The sequence below is a fragment of the Parasteatoda tepidariorum genome, chromosome 10 (assembly GCF_982258835.1).
Source record: "Parasteatoda tepidariorum strain Cologne lab strain chromosome 10, Ptep-v5.0, whole genome shotgun sequence".
In the NCBI taxonomy this organism is placed as follows: Eukaryota; Metazoa; Arthropoda; class Arachnida; order Araneae; family Theridiidae; genus Parasteatoda; species Parasteatoda tepidariorum.
In genome coordinates, this window is record NC_141764.1 from 10,602,324 (window position 1) to 10,630,263 (window position 27,940).

The 27,940-nt window shown below is 26.7% G+C and overlaps 1 long non-coding RNA gene across 1 annotated transcript; it reads left to right on the forward strand.

The window, feature by feature from the left end:
- Positions 1-38: 38 nt before the first annotated feature.
- Positions 39-27,940, forward strand: LOC147802147 (uncharacterized). Its single transcript, XR_015430057.1, has 7 exons — positions 39-99; positions 740-920; positions 1,241-1,335; positions 14,669-14,776; positions 17,567-17,681; positions 20,394-20,435; positions 25,790-27,940. It is a non-coding gene; the product is annotated as an uncharacterized LOC147802147 (long non-coding RNA).

A 27,940-nucleotide genomic window follows, 5' to 3' on the forward strand; every position in this document is an offset into this window, starting at 1 on the left:
TAACATAGTTTTATTCACTATATACTATTTTAAATGTCAGATTTCCCATGATGCAAAAGATTCTATGACATCATTGTCTGCATCAGAGCATCAAATATTGTAATTTACATCTTTTTTCTTTTGTAAAAATAATTGTTTCTTGCATTTAAACATAATTTTATTCACTGTATTAAAGCATAATTTGAAAAAAAAAAATTTAAATTTTGAAATAAGTTTTGTTTAATTTAGTATAATTTTTAATTTTAGGTTTGGCATGAAAAAAAAATATTCTATGATTCCTCTATCTGTATCAGAGAATGAAATGCTTTTTTTTAAAAATCTTTCTTCTATAAAAATATTTACTCATTATATTTTAATGTATATTTACTTTTTATGGTTTAGTTAAGTGAGTAAAATTTTTAAATTGCTGAAATTTTTTTTCTTATATTTTAAATTAAAATTTTTAGATACACAAAAGATTCTAGGACATTATTGTCTGTATCAGAGCTCAAAAAATATGACAGACAATTCCAACTGACTCTCTTCATTTGCATCAAGAAAGTTCTATGCCTTTCGTTCAGACGAGCGACATCTGGCGGGATAACATAGAGGTTGTTGTCTCGCTTATTACATTTATATATATATATATAACAAATAAGTAAGTTAAAAATATAGAGAAAATATATCTTTATCAGCTCACACGATTATATATAGATATATTTTGCTTTCTGACTTTTTAATATACAATTATATATTCCAGCAACACAGTGTTTAGGGTGGAAAGAAATGCTATTAAAAACTGACAAAGCACAGTACATTGAGACTGATATAATAAACAAGACAGGTTGGATTCCGGGAGAAGTTAAAACCTGATTATTAGAAATGCTTTCAACCTACAACTAAACCTGTTTTGTTAGTTACATCCATCTTCCTACATCATGGTTTGTAAAATTTTGATAGTCCTTAATTTTTCCTCACTAAAACATTAATTTACAACTCCGATTGTGTTTACTTTTTTATTTTAATTTTTAGTTGATTCTGAAGATACATGTTTAGAGAAGTCTTTACAGAACATCAAATAATTATAAATTTATATTGATATTAAAGTTACAATATTTCATACCGCTAACTAAAACAGATCTATTCTCTGATTAAGTGATTGGAGTTAAATTTCAGAAATATCATGCATGAAAAATTCTTATTTGAAAATTTAGTGTGCTATCATTCTTAAATATTTTTTCATTATTGTAAATTTTTACAGTTTTGTCAGCGAAAAGTCCTTCGAAAATTTTCAAATTCTGGCATATAAGTAACAGTCGAAGAGAATTGTTGAGATAGAGACAACTTTTTATCTTGGTAAGTACTTTTGAGCTACATTATAATTCAATGCATTTCCTGTTACTGATACTTATAGATATAGTTATAATTTATTTGAAAAGAAATACTATAATAAAAAAAAGTTGATTACAAGAACTTGGTTCATCCACTTCAATTACTCTAAGTATTAAAGAAATTTTTTTATTGATATACAAAAGACTGCTCATTTATAATTAGTAGCTCTAAGTAAGTAATTTTTTCAAAACATATTTAAATGTATTTATATACAGAAAGAAAGAATAGGTTTATTTTCAAAAGAAAAATTATAGAACTTAAAATCTGTTATCAGTAAAAAATAGTCTTAAAATCAGTTATGTGTCCGTAATTATGTAATTATCAGTAATTTATTCAAGATACTTTTTGTTTTAACAATCCTATGAAACTTTTATAATTAATTGTTAAAAATATATAAAATATTTATAATAAATTATTAAAAATAAATTAGAGCAATCATTTTTTTTCCCGACTGACAGCAGATGTTAGGTTTAGCTGCAACCCTCTTTTTAAGAGAAATTTTAATAACTCCTACTATCATGTATCAAAATCACATTAAAAGAAGTAACTAAATTAATACATCACTTTTTATTATGTAAATTTCAAAAAAATGCAATTTTCTTTAAATAAATTACTTCATTGCAAAATATTAAACATAACTGAAAATAAAATACGTTTATTTAACAAATAGTTCTGTATTTTCAAATATAAATATGAAGGGTTTTCTGTATTAAAATACAGGATCAGCATCTAGAAAAACATAATGCACAATTAAAAAACTAAAGTACAGTAGAGAACCAATTATCCGGGATGCTCAGGACCATCGCTATCCCGGATGTCTGAATTTCCCAGTTTTCTGAATCGACCAAAAAGTGTCGTTAGTCGATGTTTTATCGAACCCGAATTACAAGGAAAAAGTATAATGCATAAAGTAAGAGAAAAAAGAAAGGTACTCCTAACTTTAAAAAGAAAAAAAAATGGTAGAAAAACAACATTTAAAAGAATAAAAAAATTTGCAAGTTTAGACAAGAAAAACAAGATTAATAAATACAAAATTCTCGTATTTATTTTTTAAAAATAAGTACAATTCCTAAATTAACTAATATAAACAAAACCAATGGTTAAATAACGCAATATATTTCATACCTAAATTATACGGGGGAAACGATAAAATAAAAGGAAAACTTATTAATCTAAATAAGAGCACTTGAAAATTATCAAACCGAAACGATAGTTAAAAAAGGCACTAGCATAAATATTGAAACCTGGAACAAGGCAACGTCAACGGAATTTTAAAAAAAAACCTAATGATATAATTTATGAATAAAAAGAATTAATTTATTGAGTGCGAAATTTATCGTGAAAAGAAAAAAAAAATCAAACGTAGTGGAATCAGAAAAAAAAAACTGCAATCTGCTTCATAAAATAATCCTATGTTTAAATTAATAAACAATTCTCCTTTTATTTATTTATTTTTGTTGATAAAAACACGATATTTAATTACAGCAGATGTGATTTCACATCAATAAAAACTTGCAAATGATATGGCACTTGAATTTATTCAGAAGAAAAAGATTTTATATTTATTAATCGATGTCAAATAGATAAATATATTTTTCTCTTTCATCTTCTGTTCACTGATAAGCATGCAATGCGTTTTCCCCACCCCCCTCGTAAATTAAACAGAAAACGAAATCAGCATGCCACACCCTTGAGCTTGATTGATGGCCTAAAGGAGAAAGTAAAACATTCCTCCCTTCCCTGCCTTCAAGGTCACAGAAGAAATGACGTTTCTCTGGGTAAACGAGGAAAAAAATTCTCCCCTTCCTTACATTTTCCTCTACTCAACTTCACGGATGAGTTCATTTCCGCTTTTTTTTCATAATCGTTCTAGTTTAAAATGGCGGGAAAAACGGTCAAAATTTTCCCCGGTTATCTGGATACCGGATAAATGGTTCTCTACTGTAATTGCAAAAGAATGTTATAATCAGTAATTTAAGAAGAAACTTTCCAGAAAAATATAATGAAGTAATCATAGTTTGCTAATGCATCATAAATAAGGATCTTAGTAAAATAAATAAGTTACCATGGGCCATAGGTTGTCAACCCAATTTATGTTTTAAAAAAAACATTACTAGGAACACAGAAAAGTCTCCAAATAGTCTTCTTTTTCTGACAATAGTTGCTTTTCCAGGCAAAAAAAGTCTCTTCGTGTCAAAAATAGTTGTGAATAGCAACTGTGGCAACTCTATATGTATATCAAATTAAATTTTTTCTGCCACGTTTTTAGATAAGTCATTTTATGAGAAAATAAGTTTTGTAAACAGCTTCCTATTGTACCATACTTAGTAAAGTTAATTGTATATAAATTCTTAAAAATGCCACTTAGAAACTAAAAATAGAAGCCTTGAAAGAATTATATCTCTTCCAGCTATGCGAAAGAAATATAAAATACTCTTAAAAAAGCATTATCATCAAATATTAAAGCAGTTCATTTTATTATAAACATGTTATTGCAATCCAGTTTATTGTAATAGAGGTTAATAGTTATTTTACAAGTTATTTATAACATTATTTCAAAATAAATGAAACATAAAAAGTCTCAATTGGAAGGGAAAATAAATTTATAGATTTTCTTAAGAAATGAAAACTGTAGTTTTTTAAAAAACCGTAAAAATATCTATAAAATTTTCTTTGTAGTACATATTTATTTGGGAGAAAAATAGGTATAACATAAATCACATTAAAAAATAAAAGCTTACAATAGGTGATAGATTTTAGTAATATACATAATAAAATTAATAATATAAAAATAGTATTTTTTAAAAGAAAGTTAAGATCAAAAATATTTATTTTCTTGTATGTATCAAGGTTTTTAACCCCTTGAAAAAAGAAAAAAAACTGGATTTGTTTTTAAAAGTTTTCAGGATCTGTTTTCCACTTTGCCTAAATAAAACTTTTTTAGGGGAGGGGTATTAACTAAAGTCTTTCCTTTCTTTAAATCAATTATTTACTTATTTAATTTTAATTATATGACCTTTTCTACAAAAACTTAGTGTATGTATATAACTTCTGAGCAATACAGAAAACAAACTGAATATAGATTGTTTAAGTTGAATTTAATGTTAATCTCAGGTCTGTTGATTGTGGTATTTTAAGTACAATTATATATATATACTCAGCCTTTCATCCCTTCAGTGGGTCGATAAAATGAGTACCAAGCATGCTTGGGAACTAACACTGGGGGTTCCGCGTTCGGCTGACCACCTGACCGGAACATATGCTCCTGCACCCCAGAGCCCAAGGTCAAGAAAACTGAGATGGGCACAGTCGGCCTTGGCCCTCTTAATGGGCTGTCGCGCCACTGAGTTAGTTAGTTATATATATATACATAGTTCTTATAGGATGAAGGGAATGCTATTAGAGTGAATCAATTAATATAAAAATCATTAAATAAGCAGTACTTCAGCAGTATTAAGCTGTCCGGCAAAGGGTGTACTGGTAATAGCTTTATATTAAAAAGAAAATAAATCTAAATCTTAAAAAGGAAAAAAAAAATTTATGTCATGAACAATAAGACACAAAGCTAACAAATATTAATGTAAAGAAACAAAGCTAACATAATATTTTATCCCTGCTCCTAGAAGAGGATGTATTACAAATTTTTTATTAATACCATTCGGATAAAATAAAACTATTAAATTAATTTTTTTTAAATTTCAATTAATTATTGAATTATAATTTTGCAAAAAAAGTATTCTTTCAAATTAAAATCGTTATCTTGAAAATAAAGATTAAAATATATATATATATAATTAAATTTTCTATTATTCGTATAAATACTCCCAGTTTGATTGTAACAAAATGAAAAAAAAAAGTTTTCTTACATACTTTATAATTTTCAGCTTTCTTGCTTTTAGGAATTTGTAGTTTCAAATAAACATAAATCAACAGTTTTTTAATGTTTACGTAGAAATGATTTGCCACAAAATCATCTATGTTAAATGGCAACATTTTATTCAGAAGAAGCTTATTTCTTACAGGACAGGAAGAAACTGGACAAAACGGAATAAAATAAAAATGACTAATACAATTGCTCAACAATAGGTGTTATAACTAAAACAAATTAAATTTATAGTAACAGAAAGTTTATCATTAGGTTTGAGAATTCAATATGGGCTTTTAATTGTATCTATGTTCAGTATGTGATTTATTGATTTAGTAGTATTAATAATTCAGTTATGTTATTTTGATTGTTCTTTAAATATAAAATTACAATTTAATATATTCTTTAAAATAAAATAGCAATGATAAGCTAGCTACCCTTAATTTCATAAGAAATTCATGAAAAACTTAAAGATTTTTTTTCTGCTTTTTGTTTTTACTTATGTATAAAATGATAGGTTATTAAAACCACAAAAATTAGCATTATTATTCAAACTAAATTGCAGTTATAAACTGTTCAGAAAAAAAGCTCTTTAAATATTTCATATTTTTGTTTGGAAAAAGTTTTTTCCACTTAGGATGGAAAAAATCTATTTCTTTGAGGGTTTTTTTTTTTTTTTTTCATCACTGGGAGAAATTTTTTATACCTGATGTAAAATAAAGCAAGTCAATGTCTCTAAAAAAAATTTAAATTAAAATAGACATTCCATGTTCTTGTAGTTTTTAAAATTAGTTAAGTAATGTAATTATTAAAAGAGTTTAAGTTTATTTTTATCTACTTGTTAAACACACTTTGCTACAGAAAAAAGTATCTATGGTTTCTATCACCAGTGTAAATAAATCAGTATTGTACTTATCCAGTATATGCTTATATTCCTTATTGTAATTTCCGAATTACATTTTTAATATTATCTAAAGTATTTTTTTTATTTATATAATGCTGCAATATGTCAATAAGAATATTGTTAAATTTAAAGCTCCATTATATTAAATTAAGTTAGGGGTGCACAACCTGCGTACCGCGGGCCAAATGCGGCCCTTCGACTACTGAAGTGCGGCCCGCGAGAACTTCTAAACACAAAATTTTTTTTTTTTAAAAAATGGCAATTTTTAATCGACCTTTTAAGTCATCACGTTTTGACACAATCAATTTTAACAGATTCTTTAGCAAATGTACGTTTAACGCGCTTTCTTGAAGCCGAATTTATCGTAAATATAAATGATTTTTTTTAAACAGTTATTTCCGCTTTTCTACGTGATTTTGAAAATTCCGAATTTTTATTACGACGCGAGTTTCAGATCGCAAATTTAAATAATCACTTTTTTTGCACTTTATTTGTACCGATTTCATCTTAAATCTAAGTGATTTTTTATCTTTTTTTTGCAATTCTTTCTTTTTTTCAAAAATTTTTCTCGGCAGTTATTGCTATGTGTTCCCACGTATTATAAAAAATTCCAATTATTCTGTTACGACATGCAAATTTTAAGTCATGCATTTGACGCGCTTTATTCGTGCTGAGTTCAGCATAAATATATTTTTTCCTAACTATTTCTATACTTTTCCTCGTGATTTTGACGATCCCGTTATTTAACTATGATGTTATTATGACACGTGATTGTTAATCACGCAAATAATCATTTTTTGATACGGTATTATGGTACAGTTTGATAGTAAATCCTAGTTATTTTTCCTTCGTTTTTATTTCCGCAACGAATATGATTTGGTCGAATGTGGTAATGAATTGTGATTTGATCAAAAACCAAATATTCGGCAAAAAAAGAAGAAAAAATCTATTGAACGCCGTACACTTGGGGCCAAATAGCAAAATCTTTTAACAGTATAGCAACACTGAAACTAAAATTTCAATGCTCAGAATAGTATTTCCTGGAAAAACGTATTCATAGATTAACTCTAAAAAATAAGGCCAATCAAGAACGTTTTTGAAAATGTCGAAAAGCGAAGCAGAGAACATGAAAATCAATCTTAATTTTTGAAAATTTTTTTTAAAGCTGAACATCTCAGTTTTTCAATTACCAGAAAAAGCCAAGAAAAAAGAATTAAGTCAACAGAAATGCTATTAAAAACTACTGCGTTTTAATGAAAACGTCTAAAAAAAGTTGTTTTTTTTATTTAAAGAAAATAAAAGGATGGAAAAAATGTTCTTCATTTTTTAAGTGAAAATCTTATGCCGAAAATCTCAATTTAAATTTTTCTCATAGCCATAATTTTAAAAGAAAAACAATTGCTATAAAATAAATTTTATTTGTAACTTTATTTTTAAAAAAATGCTGAGTCATAATAAAAATGACTAAAAAAAGAAAAACGGAAGAAACAAATTTTTCTTAGCTCCTGAAACAAAACTTTAATACTGAAAATCACACTTTTCTATGTTACTGTTTATTTATATTACAGTGCAGGGAAAGAGTGATAATAAATTAATAGTATGAGACGTTCTGTTAAAATGCTGGGTTATAATAAAAACTGCAAAAAATGGATCCTTCTCAATTCTCAAAGTATCGAAAAAATGACAAAATTGACTTGTCTGATTATAATTTTTAAAAAAAAAGTAATATCTATAAAAATTCAAAAATAATTAAAACTTAGAAAAATACATTTCTAAAAAATATTCTGCCAAATATTTGACTGATCATTCAACCAACTGAATTTTTCGCAGAAGGGCCAAATACTCGTTACATCCCTCCCTAATTTAAATGCAATGTTATTGCAACTTGAGAAATTCATAAAATGGCGGAATACGTGAATTTTTAAACTGCTCACTGTTTGTAGTTTAGATTTCAATTTTTTGTTGCTTAAGTGATCTTTTTCGATAAAAAAAGGAAAATGTTTACGTTATAAAAAATCTAATAATTAATAAAATAAAATAATAAAAAACATTACAAATTAAGCATTGAATTTTATTTTGAACTATAACAGTTTTGTTTTTATTTTAGGCCTTTGTTTAAAACCTATAAATTTTCTTCAATTAAAATATTTAATTTGAATTTATATTACTTAATTACGACTCAACTTTTTCCTACTTTCATTCTGTGGGCATTGCAGTTTTTTTTTAATTTATTAGGATTTAATTCTAAAATGAGTTTTCATATTGCATGATATGATAAAAAAAATTATTTCTTTTCTTCAATGTTCATTTATTTTGATAAATCTATTGTTCATATGATAAAATTGGTTTATTTTAATTTTTTTTTTTGCAAGAAAAAAAAAATTTATCAAGTTTTTTTATTTTTGAATGAATTTTAATAATGGAACACTACTAAGTTATTGATATTACTAAGTTTATTGATTAAAAAAAAATGGAACGCTAATGTTTAAATAAACATTATTACATTTGTCATTAACATGTCTAAATACATGTGCAGCCCTTCGTTAGCCAACCTGCTGTGCAAGTGGCCCTTCACTCAAAAAGGTTGTGCACCCCTAAATTAAGTAATGAAAAAGTTATTTTATTCTTCAAACTGTTTGTACTGAAACATACCTTTAGTATTTTAGTTTATATTTATGGAGTCTGTTTTTCTTCATTTGTCTTGTGATTTTTTTAATATTAAATTAAAAAATATATTTAAATTATTTTAATAATTTCAATTTAAAATAAATTATTTTAAATTGAAAAAATATAATGCTTCGAATATTTCACTCATTTATGTTAAAATTGTGTGGGTTCAATAAATAAAAAACTGTTTATTTTGGAGCATAGTATTTGTATGTCCGGCTTTTTCTAGTCATGTATGTCAGGCAATTCAAATAAGTTATTATAAAATCATCCAATTTTGATACCCGTATTGAAGATTACATTTTATTTTTTAATATGTTCGTGTAACTGAAGTTAAAATCACTAGATGTTGTGGATGTAAGCTGTACTGCATCTATTTCTAATCACTGTCATAGAAAACAAAATCTTTCTTTGTTTTGCATGAATATTATGTTGCAGATTTTTTTAAAAAGTTTTTCAACTTTAAATTCAAACTTTTATGTATAATGCTTTTAAATTAATTTCTAATTCCAATTAAATATTAAAATATGTTGTAAAAAGTATAAAATCATTCGAAATTGTAATTTTAAAACTGAAAATATGTATGACAGTTTAATGTTATTTACTGCCATGCAATCACATTTCATGAGTTCAGACTTGAATCTACTAACATTAAATTTTTATGGATTAGACCATCAAGAAAATTATGAAATGCATTTTAATGGACAGTAAAAAATAGTAAAATTAGGAATAATCACCATGCTAAGAAACAAAAAACTTTAATTGGATATAAATTTACCACTCACAAAATTTAAAGTGAAATTCAAAAGAAAACGCAAAAATACCAAGGATGTATAATGACAACATTTTACTGGGGACTAAATCTGATTGAAACACTTTTTTTGTAATTGCGTATAAGCCTTATTTTTTCTTAATAAAAAATATATTTTTAAAGGTAAAATATTTATAAATCAAAATAAAAATTGGGAACTTTGTGGCTATACACAAAACACTTAAAAATTTATTGTTTTATATTAAGACTTGTCCATACATATTAAAAGCTGAAAAAAATAAATGGTCACCTGACAACACCAGTGAAGTTTCAATGCCTCCTTGAAAATCATCCTAAAAAATGAACTCAAAAAAGAAAATAATTTATCTTTATAAAATATAGAAAATAAAAATAAATAAAAGAATCTTTTCATACGAAATAAGCAGATGTTTTGTTTTTATTTACTGTTGGAGTTATAAGAGTTTGCTGAAATAATTTAAATGTTTTTTAAATTTATTATAAAATTATATTTAAATTAAAAATATCAAATACTATTTTAATAATTAATATATTTTATTTAATTTTCAATAGATGAAAATAATCTTACAATAAATAATTGTGCAATAATTAAAATTTTTTTAAATAGAATTCGAATTTTTAAGTAAATATATTTGAAACAAAAAATAGAAATAAAAATTAACTTCGGGATATTTGAATAAAGAAACAATTACTTAAATGGCTAAAACTAATTTACCACACATATAATGCTTAATTTATACTGTATTGATTTCCATATTACATTTAAAATTCAATTTATAATTTTTGCCAATTTTGTAAAATATTATAATACAAAAATAAAATAATGAAGTTGTAAAAACTATGTCAGCTGAAAGTACATTTTGTATATAAAGAGTAGTTTGTGATAAAATTTATTGATGATTTAAAAGCTGTATAATTTTGTTTAGTTTATAATAAAACGTTAAAAACAAATTAAAATTTGTAAGCTCTGTAACTTTAGCACTGAACAGGTTTAACAAAAATAAGAATCAAAACATCTTTATATAGTATTTTGGTTAAAATTAGAACTTATAAATCAATATTGATTTATAATTTATCTGAACGTTTGGCATGAGACTATTTATATTTACATTTATTGTACATTCACCCGTACTTTTATTACTTATTATAAGTTGAGCTTAAAAATAAAATATAAGGCATTAATTTTATTTAAGAAAGATTTTGAAAGATAATGATTTCTTGAAATATTAATAAAAAAAGAAAAGAAAAAACATGCATATACTTTCTAAAAATAGATTCCTTAATCTTCAATTCTAATTTTATTTAAGAAAATTCTTAAATCAATAGATACTTCTGATTAAAAACACAATAGGCAATGTTATTTTGAGATATTTACGTATTAACAAATGTTTTGATTTGAATAAATGAGTTAAAGATTTTTAATTAATTTTCCTTGGATAAAAAAGGATGTTTCCTAACATTAATTATTTTATATCACATTAATTTAACCATGTCTGGGCAAACCTCTACCCAGATTTTAACAAATTAGGGCGCATTTTCAATCGTAACTAGTGTGAAAAGGTACTGATACAAAAATTCCCTTTGTGATTTACCAGGGGTCTGTCCAGGGTATATTTACTAACATTAAGCGGTACCTTCACAAATTCAACTTTAGGAAAAACGGTAGTTTCACAAAATACTTTTAATAAAGCAAGTTCTCATGCAAACCTCTTTCTCGTTGCAATCTAGGTAAAAGAGAAGCTTTTATGCCAGATGCCTTTTACGAAAAGGTAGCACATTTGGTCAGATACTCAGGGCTGATTGTGCTCCGGAAAAAATCCGGATTTCCGGATTTTTCGCTAACAGTGATCCGGAAGTTTCCGGGGATCGAAGGTCCAGACGTTTCAAAAAAGCATTGATCACAGAAGTTTCCGGAAATCAAATTTTCAAAAGTGGAACTTAGACACAATTTATTTTGTTTGTAAGGGAGAGCCAGATACATTTTTTATCAGTAAATAGTTATAATCATAAACTCAAGAAAGTAAGACATATTTGTAAATTTTAATTACCTCTCCTAGAAAAGCCTAGTTTAAATTTTTTTCAATTGAAATTTTTTTTTTTAAACTCGGGAAATTTTCCGGAATTTTGACTTGGACTCATAATCACCCCTGGATACTGCAATGTAGTAAACCTAATCAGTCAATATCAAAGCAAGCTTTTTTTTTTTCGCTGAGTTTTTTAAGATGAAACAATCAGTGCCTCCCTGTGTAAACTTTACAGAAAGTCAAAATTCAAACATTATTCTAAACATTCGAACATTATCTTATACACTATTGCAAATTTATTCTAACAGACCTTTATTTTTTATGAAATATTTTTTTTTCTGTGTAACTTTTTTCTGTATGACCTAGTTGAAAATAATCTCAATGAAAGTAACTTTTAGTGCTAATACTATTAAATGCATGTTTTTATTCAATTCAAGTTGAAATTTAATGATAGACAATGATTTTTATGAAATTTTAAAATTGGATGTAAACAAAATTGTGGGCTTAAAAGCCCACAATTTTGCAATAGCAAAATTATCTTTTTTATATGGGAAGAAATATACCGAAATTTACTTGTCATAAATGATTTTTATTTGAAGTGACAATTTTTGTACAATATTTTTGTGTTGATTTTTTAATATAATTTTTAATTTTCACAAATTATGTTTAAATGTTCACAAAATGGGTACCTCTTAAAAAAAACCTAGGCAGACCCCTGCTTACTCAAATGTGAGAGGGTCAAAAAACAAAAGAATAATGAAGAAACTGTAATACAAGCATAAAAAAATGAAAATTAATAAAAGGATTACATAAATATATACAATAAAACAATAATAATTACTTACCAATATAATGACACTCCTGAAACTTTGTCTTAAGGGCAATTAGCAGTACCCAGAAGTAGTTATGTTGCCACAAGAATTAACTTAAAGCTTGATAGTGAAAGCCAATGAAGGTTGTTAAATCAACACCTCCCATGGGTCGTCAGAATTAGACTCACCCATGCACCTGGCTTACCTTATCCACTGTGAAGCTCATGTCTAGTAATCATTATGAAATGTCTGGCAATCAGTGTCTGGTAGTCAGTGTGTCAGAAAAATAAAATAAATAAATAAAAATTGAGAGAATAAACACGTAAATAAAAATGTGGGAATTATAAACCCATTTGGTTTTTTGATTGCAATTGTGCAGTTATCTTTATGGATTTCAACACAACTTCTTAAATTCCTATTTTCAGGGTATCTGCGCACCTGGAAAGTCATGCGAAATCATTGAAAGATATAAATTTTGGTATTAAACAAAATTTGTCATGAAATGTCATAATTTTTACTATTTTTTAAGAAAAAATCATGGAAAGTCAGTGATTTAGGTCACCGAAAAATCTAATTTTTAAAATGGAATTCAACCCCCCCCCCCCAAATATCATTGTATTTCGAACATCTGAATTTGTTACAAAATCCTCACTCACAGTCATATTTTATTAAAATATAAAATGTTTTTATCATGTTCTTTAAAAATTATGGTGTTTTTTCAAAAAATGAAAGAAAAAAAAAACAACACTTCTAGAGCGAATTATCCTTTAAACTTCTGAGATTTCAGAATTTTTTTTATTGTTTATTTATATTTTAATCAATTTCAAATTCTAGCTGAAGCAAGCCAGTCAATAGCGAATTTTTTTATTTGAAATGAGAACAGAGAAACCAGAAGTTTCTTTCCTTTCCGATGAACAAGAAAAGTATCTTTCAAATATAATTCTGCAGAAAAAAAGAAAAAAAAATTCTTTACTTCTGAATTTTTTTTCCAGCTATTTTATTACTTCAAATCTTTCTTTACTCTACTTCTTAAATTTAAAATCTTTAAATATGAAGATGCAGAGTATAACAGTTTTGGTTATACCTATCATTTCAATTAATGTTATTATAATGCTTCTTTACATTTATATTTGTGTTTTTGTTGGAGAAAATAGTAACCTCAGAAAGTCATGAAAAATTATTGGAATTAGTCATGGAAAGTTATGAAAAGTCATGAATTTGAACATCTAAAATGTAGCAAATACCCTGAATTTTTTTAACAGGATATTATAACAAAATTCAGAATTACAAGTTCGAGGAATACGCGTCAGTGTAAAGAGAAGGATAAATAGGATTTTTCTCTAGTGATTGTGAAAAACACGGATATGAATGGCAAAAAAAAAATTAAATTAAATAAATTACGTTTTAATTCAATTGAAAAACTTTTTTTTAGATAGTTTTTTTATTAAAAATGATTGATCGTAATTGATATGCTGAAAATATAATCACTCAAAATTTATTGATCGCCACTGTTGACTAGAAACCATAATTCCTAAGACCTACTAATAACATATGTATGTCTCTATGCCTGGCTTAATAAAAATCATTGATCATATGAAATATGTTTTTCTTGAAAATGTTGCATAATGCTTCATTGAAAAAGCTGCATAAGAACATTATTTAGAAAATAATTGAAATAATGAATAATCAATTGAATTTACTCAATCAATAGACTGTTTCAATACTGATAAAGTGATGACTTACTTTATTTCACTCTGTACAAAAAATGGGCATTCAGCTAGTTCATGATAAATAGCTTCAGAACTTTTTTTCCCCCTATGAATATTTTTACAGTTTTTTCAAAGTGTGAATACGCATGAGTTAGAATTAACTAATTATTTTCATTTTATTCCAGAAAGGCATAGAAAATCTATTAATTTAAATGTTGTATTATTTTCTAGTTAAATATAAAGCAAATAGTCTTAAGTGTGTATTTTTTGTTTTTTTCACATATATTTTTCTCCCTTGTATTAACATTTATATTAACATTTTTATTGATTTTGTGACTGGGAAAATTGTTTTATTATTTTTAATTGTACCTAATAAATATATATATTTATGTATGTAAAAAGAAATTTTAATAACCTTCATATGTTTTACTCAGGCCATTAAATATCATGATCTTTGTTGTTAAGGTGATTATTTCCATTAAATAATTTTATAATGATCTAAAAATTTTGTTGTTATATTTTTTAGGTTCAGTCAACTGTGTTAGCTTCACAAAAGATGCCTGTGTGTTCTTGCTAGCTGTTTAGACAACACTTTGCGACTTACAGATAACGAAGGGGGTGAAGTGCGTTCTGAGTAATTATCATTATTTATTTTAACTTTGCTAACTTTTAACTCTAAAACTACTTTAGATATTGAGTAGGTTTACTTATATTTCACTTCTTGGCAAGTTTTTGACGATTTTACCATTGATAAAACCGTCACATCCAAAAACTGTTTTAAACTTAATTAACTGTATATCTTTATTAGTATAAAGTTTGCTATTTTCACCTGAAATTATCTAATTGAAAGTAATTTTAAGTATTTAAATATTCAGTTGCTACTTTTCTTGTACAGATTAAACTTACATTGAAAAGTAAATTTCTCAAAAAAAAAAGTATTCTTTTGATACATAAATGTACTTTATATATGAACGCTATATGCTCACAAAAGATCTGCTTGCTGGAAGCTCTGTAATTGTTAAGTTACTTTTAATAACACATTTTAAATATTGAAAAGTACCTTAAACATTCTAACAATTATATATGCCATCATTCCTTTACATAGAATTAAATAGGTTGATTTAAAACTCCTAAGTTTAAGAGTTAAATTACTAATTACAAAATATAAAAAATTTATGCTGTTTACAGCTTTTTTTTCTGATTTTGTCAATTCTGTTGTGAAAAAAAAATGCTGCAAAATATAAAAATGAAATAAAACATTCTGATTTCAATAATATGAAGATTAAAATAATAATAACTCAACGTAAAGATTTCAAAAATTCTTTAGAAGAGTAGAATTTTCTTATAAGATATTAAAAAGAATGTGAAGATAAGCTGAAATTTTGTTTATGCTCAAAACTACACTTTCTACATTGAGATAATTATTCATAATATATTTAGTTATGTTATTATTTAATAGTATATGTTTATTCATTAGTGTATACCTGTATTTTAATGAATATTCTAAATATATTCCTGAGACTTACATAGTAACTATCATAATTAGTTTTTAACAAATTTAAACAGTTTCTTACAGTTTATGATACTGGATTTGTTAAAGACCAAACCCTCCTTGCTCTTTAAGTAAAAAATCAAAAATACTTATCTGTTTTTAACAATCATTTTAACCTTTATTAACTATAGTCAATAAAAGGAATATATTAACATTTGTTATTTGGTTTTTATTACTATGCTATGCATAAAAAAAATTAAAATATATTAGCAAAACAAATTAAATATTTGTGGAATATATGACTTTTAAAATACTTGAAAAAAATTAAAGCTGTTACACTAACATAATTATATTTCTGTTACACCTTAACTGGGCAGATCCCTTGGCCAATATACTGGCTTTAGGAGTGCTTTTATTGTAATAAAACTGCTTTATTGAAGGAAAAATAACAATTATGATAGCATACAAATAATACAAATAAGTAAACTTACAGTATAGAATTAACAAGATTTTATATATTTTGTAGGCTGTATACATCTCGTAAGTTTTTATTTATTTTTTTATTTTTGAACTAAAGATTTCAATAAACCTAATTAATTGTTACCTTATATTTTAGTTGAAAAAAAATAAACAATATATTATTTTTTGCACTAACTCTTATAGTAAAACCCTTCTGTACGTTAATTTTCAGCTTATATTTTTGTAAAAATTGAGGAACTGCACATACCTATTTTTTTCCCCTCCCTTTCACATTTAAATAAATTTCTGACACAATAGCAAAACACTTCAGTGTCAACTTATATTTCTGTAAAGAGTAAAAAACCACAGTTTCTAATTATTTCTTTTAAAGACATCCTCTCAAAAGGGATAACTTGTTGTTAAAAAATGTCACTTAATGTGCTGTTCTACTATGTTCTTCGTTTTAGATCCAAATTCACTATTTTCCTTAAAGTTTCAAACCCAGTTAAAGCAAAATTAAAATTATTTTATCCTAAATCCTTATATTTAACTAGAGTAGCTGGAGTTACATTTCCTGTGCCTGATTGATTGAGAGCTAAAGTTTACTAAGAAGAAACTAAACAAATATTTACCTCATAGTCATTAGCATAAATTCATCAACAAGAGTACTTCAACTAGTGGATTCTCAAAAAAGTATGATAGCTATACTTGGCACTTCATTAAAAGATCTGAGCTAGCTGATAAATAATTTATTCAACTTTCGCATAGTTGTGTCTCTTGGTTGGGGAGAGGGCTAAAAAAATTAAGCATTATTGACAGCAGTATTAAATACTGCTGACAATACAAAATTGAAGTGCAACTGAAAATCTTTAATGGAGGAAAGCAAGATTTGGGAGAAACTTCGTCCCAATTTTGCCTAATCAGGGTTGCTGCTCCACAGGGAAAATAAAAAATAATCTAAAATAACTAATTTTGAATTTTTCCTTCCAAACTGAAAAAATGCAGGGAATATTAATTTCTTATTTTCTTCTTTTACAAAATGTTGATCTCTCAAAGTGTAATCTATGAGATATAAGATAGTTGAACCATACTATACTATTTCATTTGTTCTATTATTATTTTTTTTATGTATGTATCTATTTCTTATTTCCTTATTAAGTTTTTCCTGCAATTAAAACTAGTGTTAATTATCCTAATATAGCACACATTTGCACAGTGAGTCTGTGTTTCATCTTAATATATTGTGTATAATACAAGAAAAACATGGGGAACTTTTTTCTAGATTTGAGTTGCAACCCTGCTAATTTTAAAGCTTCTTATTGTAACTCACGAATTATGTTTTATATAGGAACTCTTCATTTGAGCAACTGTGAGGAATAGTAGTACCAATTATTATGTAGAAATTACTTTTTTACTTAGTTTTTTAGTTAAAGTTCTTTTCCATTATTATAAATGAGTATCATTTTTAATTAGGCACACAGGCCATAAAAATGAGAGGTAAAGGAAAGAAAGTTTCCTCAATGACACAAATTCTCATGCAGTTTCTGGATCTGAAGATGGTTGTGTTTACATGTGGGACTTAATTGAAGTCAGTATTATTAGTCATTATTATGACAACTTTTTATCAAAAAACATGACTATAATTATTATTAAGAGCTCCAAAAATGACCAACAATTTGAAAAGGGAATTGAAATAAAACAAATGTAGAATTGCTGCAGCCCACTCAACAAAAACACACACAGTGTTTATACTCACCAAATTCACAATTTATTTTTAAAAAATCATCAACAGATGGTGCTGATGATTGCTAAAACTATAAAACATTGCTTTCTACTACATATCAGGTCATTCTGTTGATTTTGTCCTCAGATTGTTACTACAAATTGAGGGTATTTAGAAAACATTATTTTATAATTTGTTTCAATTGCAATATCATGTGAGGAAAAGTTCCGTTACTTGTTGGAAAAAAAAAGTTTTTACTTGAAAAATGTGCATGTATCACTTTTTATTATTCTTTTTATAAAAAAGTTTTTAGTCATTTTTAAGTCGCTCAGTATTAATACAATGTTGCATATTTGCGAGGTTATACATTAAAAAATTTCTTAATCGCAAAATATAACTGACAATTATTATATTTTAATGCTGGACAAATATTTTGTAAATAGGTGGAAATTATATACATATAAATATTTCATTATTTCATATAATCATATAAATATTTTTTTATTTCATTTTTTTTAGTATTTTTATTTATTCTGTTTTGTAATCCCTGAAAATTGTCTTTCTGATAAAGGTGTTCCAATGAGATACCGAAATGCTTCTAGATTTAAATAAAAATTTTACTATTTGTGATTTTTAAATATTTTTAATCAATTTTAATTTTATTTAATCAATTTCAATTTAAGAACTACTCTCATTATTTTAAAATACAATTGAGTATAATTTCATTAAAATTTTTATATTTGCATAATTTTTTACCACAAAAATACATAATTATCTCCAGATGGGCTTTTGAGTCATTTAAAAAAGTGAAACACGGTTTTGTATCTTTTTCTTGAAATTTTGATGTAACATTTTGATAGTAACAAGTTATATGCTTAGTCCATGCAATGAAGGCGCACATAAGTTTTATGGTCCCAGGAAACAATCTTGCAATGTTATATTGACATTTTTGTCTGCACTTTTTGATTAAGATACTGCCGGCAAGGTTGCTTTCTATTATTTTTTCTCAGTTTGCAGGCTGCCACCAACTATAGAGAATTGTTTTGGTGTCAAATGAAGCCTCTAGGCTTTTTCAAGTTTTTATCAATAACTTAATTGACTTTGTTTGGATTTTTTTTCTTCATTATAGTCTTAGAGAAAGTCTTGCTGCATTGATAAACATCATTAGTTTAATATATTAATGTTAGTTTAACTCAATTTTAAAAAAAAAAAAACAATAATTTTAAACTGTTTATAGCAAGGCTGACACTGAGAATATAGTATTTAAGATATATATTTATAAATAATCCTCCACAATTTCATTGAATAGTAATTCTAAAAATATTATTTTTCCTATCTTATTTTAACAACAATTTCAATTATAGTATGAATTAGTACCTAACATTTTTATGACAATACTTTCGTCAGGGTTGCCACAGCATCTGGAAAACTGGAAGAATACAGGGAATTAAAAAAGTCTTAAAAAACAGAGAATTTCCAAATTTTTTAAATGTCAACAAAAATAAAGTATGTAATTATAGCTTGCACTACAAAAGATAAATCAGCCGTGTCAGCTGTCCAACTACGAAAGCTCCTCAATCTATATCTATTTTAATTCCTCTATTTAATTCCTCAATTTATGTGTATTTTTCTCTTCTCAGTCAGAAATCGATTTAGAAGTCGATTTTACATTATCGCGCTTCATGCGTTTTTTATCGCTAGTCCGACGGAAAACGTAACATTAGGGTTCCACTCTGTGTGTGCCTGTATGTATGTATGTATGTATGTATGTATATATATATATATATATATATATATATATATATATATATATATATATATATATATATATATATATATATGTCATAATTCATCACATATCCATCCTGTCCGCATTTTTATTATGTGTTGAATATATCAACCAAGATTTTAATTAACAATCATTAAAAGGTAAATATCGATATCTCTTTGTATTATGCTGTGTTTTTCAATCAAAAAATTTTTGAATTTTAGCACTAATACATCAAGTTAAAGCCAAATTTTTCAAAGAAATTTTTGATTTATTTTTGACTGTGAATATAGTTGATTAGGTTAGTTCTGGAACCGGGCACAAATGCTAAACTAGTCCTTTTCAGTGTATGATTAAAGAAACCTATTGTTTTATCCAGTTATTTAGTTTAGTTAAAGTTTGTAAATCAGGACTTACCTGGTTCTGGATCCTCTATTGATCACATTGTTTTTTAGTCATTCAAGATTTATTATGGATGCATTTTACGTGAAATTAATAAAATAATATTAAGGATAATAAATTTCTACCTAGACTATTTTAAATATTTAATAATTTTTTACAAATGACACTCTTTGGCATTTAAAATAGAAATCAAATTAAAAAAATCTTGCTTGTAAAGAGTAAAATAATTACTTTTAAATTTTGTGAAAAACTACTTTTTTACATTACTTTAAAATTTTGTAATTCTATTTCTAAAACTGATATTCATAAGAGTCCCATAGTGTGTATGTATTCATTTAATGTGATTAGACATTTACATTTTGTAAATTTTCCTTAAAGATAATGAATAACTTGTGTAAATTTTATAGGAGATGCAAACAGGGATACAATAGGCTCTCAGTCATTAAATGGTAAATATCTGCATTTTTAGGTATTATTGTTTGTTTATAGGTATTATTTTAAGGTATTGTTGTCTTAATAAAAACTATTCTAAATTTAAAATATTTTTGATAGAGATTTCGATAAAATTTTCAATATTAAAAATTGTTTGAAATAACATAAATAAAGTTAACTTTTTCTTTTTTCTTCTTTGAAAATATAATTTTTAATTTTGTTATTCTGGTTACTGTGATTTCCTGTGTTTGTTTATTTAATAGTTGGAATCCAAATATTTATTTTTAATTTAAATGCAACTTGATTTTATTGCATGAAATTATGATACTTTGTAGGTTTTATTATTATTTTTTTGCAGTTTTAGTTATTTTTGAAGTTGAATTGTTCCTGAACTCTTTATGCAAAAGTTTTTTATAAAATATTTTATTTTTTAAATATGTTGGCAGTGAAAAATAAAAACAGTCACTTTGAATTTTTGTTCATGCCTAATTTTATTTATTGCTTTTGTGTGTTTCAGTAATACTGAACATTTTTGAACCAATGGACTATATTTTTGCCCCCTGTTATATTTCATGTCTAAAGTAAAAGTACATTAAAAAAATTCCTCAATGCTTTAATTTTTTGATGAAAGAAAACATTTACAATATAGCATTAGAATTGTATATAGAAAAAGGTTTTCTGTAAAAGAATGTCAATTCAAACTATTTAGAGCATAATATCAATTTTAACTGTAAACAAAATTTTCTATTTTGATCATTTGTTAACTGTTATTTTTTAATGGAATTTAAAATACAGCTTGTAGTAGTGACATAGGCAATTAAAAGAAGATTTATTGTAAAGGAGGGAGGCCTGAGCAGTCGCCAGGTAGTCGGGACCCTGTCGGTCTTGATTTCTTTTAGGTTTCTTAGCCAATAATCTGCGGGTGGGGATCTAGCTAGCACCCTCGTTGGAGAAGGACCCCAACCAATAAAAAGGGGACCGAGGTTTCCTGAGGAAGAGAAAAAAAGGGAAGACGAATGGAAGGCGACAACTAACTGTTGACCAAAAAGGCGAGAAGGAAGACAGCACCCCCCCCCCCCCCCGCAGAAGATGGTGAGAATATGTTTTAAATACTGTTTTTCTCTTGTCAATTTTCTAGGCCTCCTCCTCATTGCCTCACCTCATTTTTAATACCTCCTGGTAAATATACTATATTCGTGTTATTAATAATAGCTAATATCTTATTAAATAAAATTGTATTTTTTTAATTTAATGGTTATTGATTGTCTTCTCTAGTTTCTTATACACATTGCTTCAATCCTAATCTGACCGAACTTGGGTTTTGTTTAATATAAATTTTATCTATTGGATATGTTTAAATTATCCCTTAATAGTCACGACATTAAATTGGTGCCGTGACTTCTTTTCTAAAAAGGATGTTTGATGATTGAAGTAGTGTGATTAAGAAGTTAAGAGATGAAGGTTAGGAATTGTTCATTATTGTAATTAATTGTTTATACTATTTAGTCATTTCATTTTCTCATATATGTGAATGCATACTCGTAAAAAAAAATTTTTTTTGAGATTACAATTTACTAAAAATTTACAACTAGAATGAATAGAGGATGTTCGATTAGTTTGTTTACTGACTGTTTTTAAGGAAATGTTCTAAAGAAAAGAAATAGAATACTTACCTTATATGAATAAAAATATTTGACTATTATTTAAATAGTGACTAATTTTATATGTATAATTAACCGAATTCTGTATATAGTAATTAAATAGTGCAAAGATTCATGTATGTGGGCGCAATAACAAGAAAAATGGCTAACAATAATAAACCAAATGATTCACAATTAAGTAACACCCCAGAAATAGCGTTGAATAGGACTTTTGGCGATGATATGGAGCACCTGTAGTGAGCGGCGCCCGAAACAACGAACGTCCAGAAAGGTGGGGATAGAGTCATCAAGTGCAGGCTGACAGAAGGAAAGTCTAACCCTTTGTGTACAGCAGGTGTGTAAGAAGAAAAAGATACCGAAAACGCGAAGGGGTTCGAGAAGCATAAAGAGGGACTCATTCAACAAAAAAGTGAACAGCTCACTGAACTAATAATTAGTTTTGACAATTCTTTGTGAGCGACGATGTCAATGGGAAGTGACTCTTATCGATCATAGATAGACAGTGATTGTGCTATTCCATCTTTGATATCTAACTTTTTTTCAGACGATTGAGATTAACTTATATGTGATAATAGTTGTGTTGATGTGTTTAATTTTTAAAATTAATGTTTTTAATGTTAAATTTTTTTTCCTTCCTTTCTATGCTGATTGAGTATAATTGCAAGTATAATTGCTGTTCAGCAAGTATAATTATCTATGTATACATTTTTTTTTTTGTTAAGGAAGGGGTGAGATGTAGTAGTGACATAGGCAATTAAAAGAAGATTTATTGTAAAGGAGGGAGGCCTGAGCAGTCGCCAGGTAGTCGGGACCCTGTCGGTCTTGATTTCTTTTAGGTTTCTTAGCCAATAATCTGCGGGTGGGGATCTAGCTAGCACCCTCGTTGGAGAAGGACCCCAACCAATGAAAAGGGGACCGAGGTTTCCTGAGGACGAGGAAGAGAAAAAAAGGGAAGACGAATGGAAGGCGACAACTAACTGTTGACCAAAAAGGCGAGAAGGAAGACAGCACCCCCCCCCCCCCGCAGAAGATGGTGAGAATATGTTTTAAATACTGTTTTTCTCTTGTCAATTTTCTAGGCCTCCTCCTCATTGCCTCACCTCATTTTTAATACCTCCTGGTAAATATACTATATTCGTGTTATTAATAATAGCTAATATCTTATTAAATAAAATTGTATTTTTTTAATTTAATGGTTATTGATTGTCTTCTCTAGTTTCTTATACACATTGCTTCAATCCTAATCTGACCGAACTTGGGTTTTGTTTAATATAAATTTTATCTATTGGATATGTTTAAATTATCCCTTAATAGTCACGACACAGCTTTTATATGTTTTTACTTGTATGCCAAAGCTCTTAATTTTAAAATTAGACCTTTCTTAACCTGAGTGCAGGGATAATAAAAAATTTTGAAACCCTGAACTTAAAATATGGTATACAAATTATATATAGTTAAATAGTTTTTTATTGTATTTCATATGATTTTAAATTTTGTTATTTTTTAAGACATTGCATTAAGTCTAAAATTTTACACTTTTTATTATTTTCAAAATTTTATTGAATTTTAAGAAATATGATACATTATATCATTTTTTAAGCATGATTTTTGAAATTATTTTATACAGTCGAACTCGTTTATAACGAGCTCGGCTTTAACGAGAACTCGGATTTAACGAGGGAAACGAGAATTTTTGGTTGGATCAATGTTAAGTCTATGAAACAGAAGTCGCTTTTAACGAGCAAGACCCGGTTTTAGCGAGCAATATTTTTCTGTCTTGCAATCTTTTTTCTCATCTTTCTAGTCTTTCTGTCTTCTCTTTTTTTCAAAATGATAAAGAAATGCGAGGAAAGGGGGTTAGTTGTCATTAAATTAAGAAAAGTATTTAATTAAATGAATTAATGTAATTAAAGTAAGTAAGTATTAATTAAATGTTAAGTAAACTCAATCATTTAACCTCCCAAGCCACCCCCCTCTTCTGGTTGCACGCCTGTCTTAAGGACCCGTTTATTACGAACACTCGGATTTAACGAGTACATGTTACGGTCCCTTTGTGCTCGTTATAAACGAGTTCGACTGTACTTATCAATATTAATATATAAAATAAGATGAGAAAGTGTGACTTATACTGGGTTATGGTCTTTCAAAATCTTTTCAACTAGTCCGCAACTTCTGCATTGAATTTAAGCAGCACAATCCTCGTTAGATAGATATTATTACTTAGTTGAAATTTTTCATTCTTATGCCTTACATCTTTTAGTTACAAATGGAATGTTGTATGTTAATATCAACATGATATTATTTGTTTCCAAGGCTAAACATATCTGAGGGCAAGAAAAGAGACAAAAATAATTGTCCCTTGTCCCAGCTCTACTGAGGGCTCAAATGGAATCGCTGTGTAAAGTTTTATATTTATAGTTAAAGAAACACATAGAATTTCTTAAAAAATTGCTTACAATTTTTTTAAAAATGCCAGAAAAAAAACTTTTTATTATAGGGTATTTTCTTATTTTTTAAACTCTTTTTTTCATAGATAAATACTTTTTTTTAAATTATCTGAGATGCTTCCTTCTCTCCTCACTTAATTTGCTTTCTATAAGCAATAATGAGATTATTTTTTTAAATTTATTTTTAAAAAATTTCAAATTAGCTAGAAATATTGAAAGTTTACTTGAATTGACATATTATAAAATTGTAGAGAAAGTTGCAAATCGAGAAAAGCTCGGTGACTAATGTTACGGATTACTGACAAATAATGTTCAGATATTAAAATTTTAATTATTATTATTACGAAATTTGTTTTTTTTTTTTAAATTTCATATCTAAAGTAAATAAAAGCTAAGAAATTCGTTAATGGAGGGATTTTATTAAATGTTTTTCTTTTTAATTATGTTGTCCTTTGTATCATAGAATTGCTCATAAGGTAGTAATTACCAACAATAAAAGAATAAAGTAAGATGAGTACTGTTATAAAACAATTATTAATTTATGTACTGTACACTACTGGAGATTAGTATTTTACAAATCAAAATCCATAAAGTACCTTTTTGATTAATGTTATAACAGGAAGCTTAAAAAATATAAAAATTAGACCCTTTGTGCTTTGAAAAAACCTGAAATTTTTTTTTTTTTTTTGAGGAGGTTTGCAAAACCTATGTTTAGTTTTGTCTGTAACTTAAATAAACTTTCATGGTGTTTTAAAAAATCAATAAATAGGAATATGTTTAATTTCTTCAAATGAATAGAATTCAATGCGATATTTGATTTTATGTTTAAATGCATATTATACATCGTAAATTTTTTTTAAAAATATTTCCCCCATATTTTTATAAGTATTGATTTGAGTGTCATTTTATTCATTAGTTTGTATTATAAATAATATGTGTTATGGATTGTGCATACAATCAAAACATTTTCTGTTCTTTATCAGAATGTCCGCCATTAAAAAACAGAGTGTATGCTTATCATTGATCACAAATAATTAAAAGTTATGGTTAGGGAAAAGTCTAAAACACAGCCTAATTTGAGAATTTTTTAAGGCTATATTAAAGCATTTTAAATTATTTTAACAATTTTTTAGTGTAAACAGATTGAGATTGAAACATGCTACCTTTTTACTATTTTCTCTCTGTGTAATATTTTGAAACGTAACTGATATGAAATGTAATATTTTTTTGATTGTTTTATTTTATTTTTCTTGAATTTTTCAGAACTGCAAGAAGAAATGGCCCCTGCCGTTAGTGGTTACTGATTGAAGCAAACACAAAAAAGAAAATTCCCTGCTTGGGTTACCAACACAGTAGCTGGGATTGAAGGAAGGCATCGAGAGAAGGTGGAAATTTTTAACAAATACTTAAACTATGTATTGAAAATAATTGAAAAATGATTTAACACTTTATTTTAAAATCTTGCTAGAGACTTCTCTCCTTGCAACCATTTCTGTGTTTAAATATTTTATTATTTGCTACCCCATTTTTAATTCAATGCTTTTCAAAAACATTTACATCAAACTTCTTAAAAAATTTAATACAAATAACTAACTAATCCGAAAATAAGTTTTCTTTTTTCTATATGAGTCATTCGATTGCAAAACTTGTTTAAGTTAGATTGAATTTTTCTCATAAATTTTATTGTTAGAAATAATTACATTTTTTAACTAATTTATCCAGCTGACTACTTGAAATTTGTATGAAAGTTTATAATAAAAGTTAAAATTTCATTTTGACGGTAAAAAAAACCTGTTCTGATTTCAATTCGTCATCATCATATCTGGCTAGACAGCCCAGGGTGGGCCAGTGCCTTCCTTTGTATTCGAATCCACTTCTCTCTACTTTTGACACTTGTTCGCCTGTTTTTCTCCTTTAGAGTAAGGAAATCAGTCTCAACTAAATCCAGCCATCTCAGAATGGGTCTACCTCTTTTCCTGTTCGTTAGGGGTTTGTGTAACAGGATTTTTTTCAAATTTGAGTCATCATTCCTTCTGAAAATGTGAGCTGCCCAGTTCATTCAATGTATTTTAATGAATTTCACAATATCTGGCTCTCTGTAGATTTCATACAGTTCAGTATTATATCGTCTTCTCCAGGAATTATTTATTTTTATCCCACCAAGGATGGCCCTCAAAACTTTTCTCTCAAAAATGGCCATTTTATTTTCACCAGCTTGAGTTAGGTTCCAGGTCTCAGAGCAATAGGTAAGTATTGGCCTAATTAATGTTTTATAGAGTAAAAGTTTTGTATTTTTTGATAAAAGAGAGGATTTGAAAAAACGTTTTAAACCATAAAATAAAAAGCTTTATTTGAACAAATTAGTCGACTCTGAATCTCATTGTCTATGTTATTGTCGGCAGTAACTATTGAACCAAGGTAAGTAAAATTCTGAACAGTCTGAAACCTGTGGGAACCAATCTCCAGATAGGATTCAGTAAAATTTAATTTAGCAAGTACAGGCATGTATTTGGTCTTATCGGTATTGATGATTAGTCCCATATCCCTAGTATTCAAGTCCCATATCCCTAGGTTTCAATTCAAGTAAAAATAAATGAAAACGTTGAAGAGGAATAAGCTAGTTTTGCTTTTGGATTATTCATTCAACATTGCCCATTTGTTATTCAGTTTAAATATTAAAGCTATTAATAGAAATGTGGAAAAAATATATGTATGATCTTTTCATCACTGCGCACAATTATATCTACAAAAAGGAGTGCTTTCTAATATTGTATCAATGTAGCTAAAGCAAAATATATCAATACAATAGTGTGAGGAACACTTAAAAAATAAAAAAAGCAATCCTTTTTGCAGACATAATCATGTGAGCTGATGAAGAAATATCTTCCTTTTTTCCAGATTTTTATTATTATATTTTTTTAATAATGTTAATAATTTTCTTTTTCTCTTTTTTCATTATTTTGTAATTTTTTTCATGTTTTCCGTTGTTGATTTGTATTGTATTTTGATCTTATTTTACGAGTTCTATATACTTGCAGCTTATGCTCAGTATTGAAACCTATTGATTTACTTATTGTGCTATATATATATATATATACACACATGTAAAAACTGCTGAGAATAATTAAATAGCAAGAAAACAAATTAAGTGATATATACTACCTGCCAGCACATATGAATATGTCCATAAATTGAGTGCTTTTTAATATTGTATTAATATAGCCAGAACAAAATATATTTTAATATATTTTGCTATATTATACAATATTAAAAAGCACTCTAATTTACGGATATAATCATGTGAACTGGCAGGGAGTTTATACGACTTAAATATTTTGTTTTCTTGCTTTTTAATTTTTTTTAAATAATTAAAACAAATGTAAAAGAATTTTTAAAATAAATATAATTATTTTT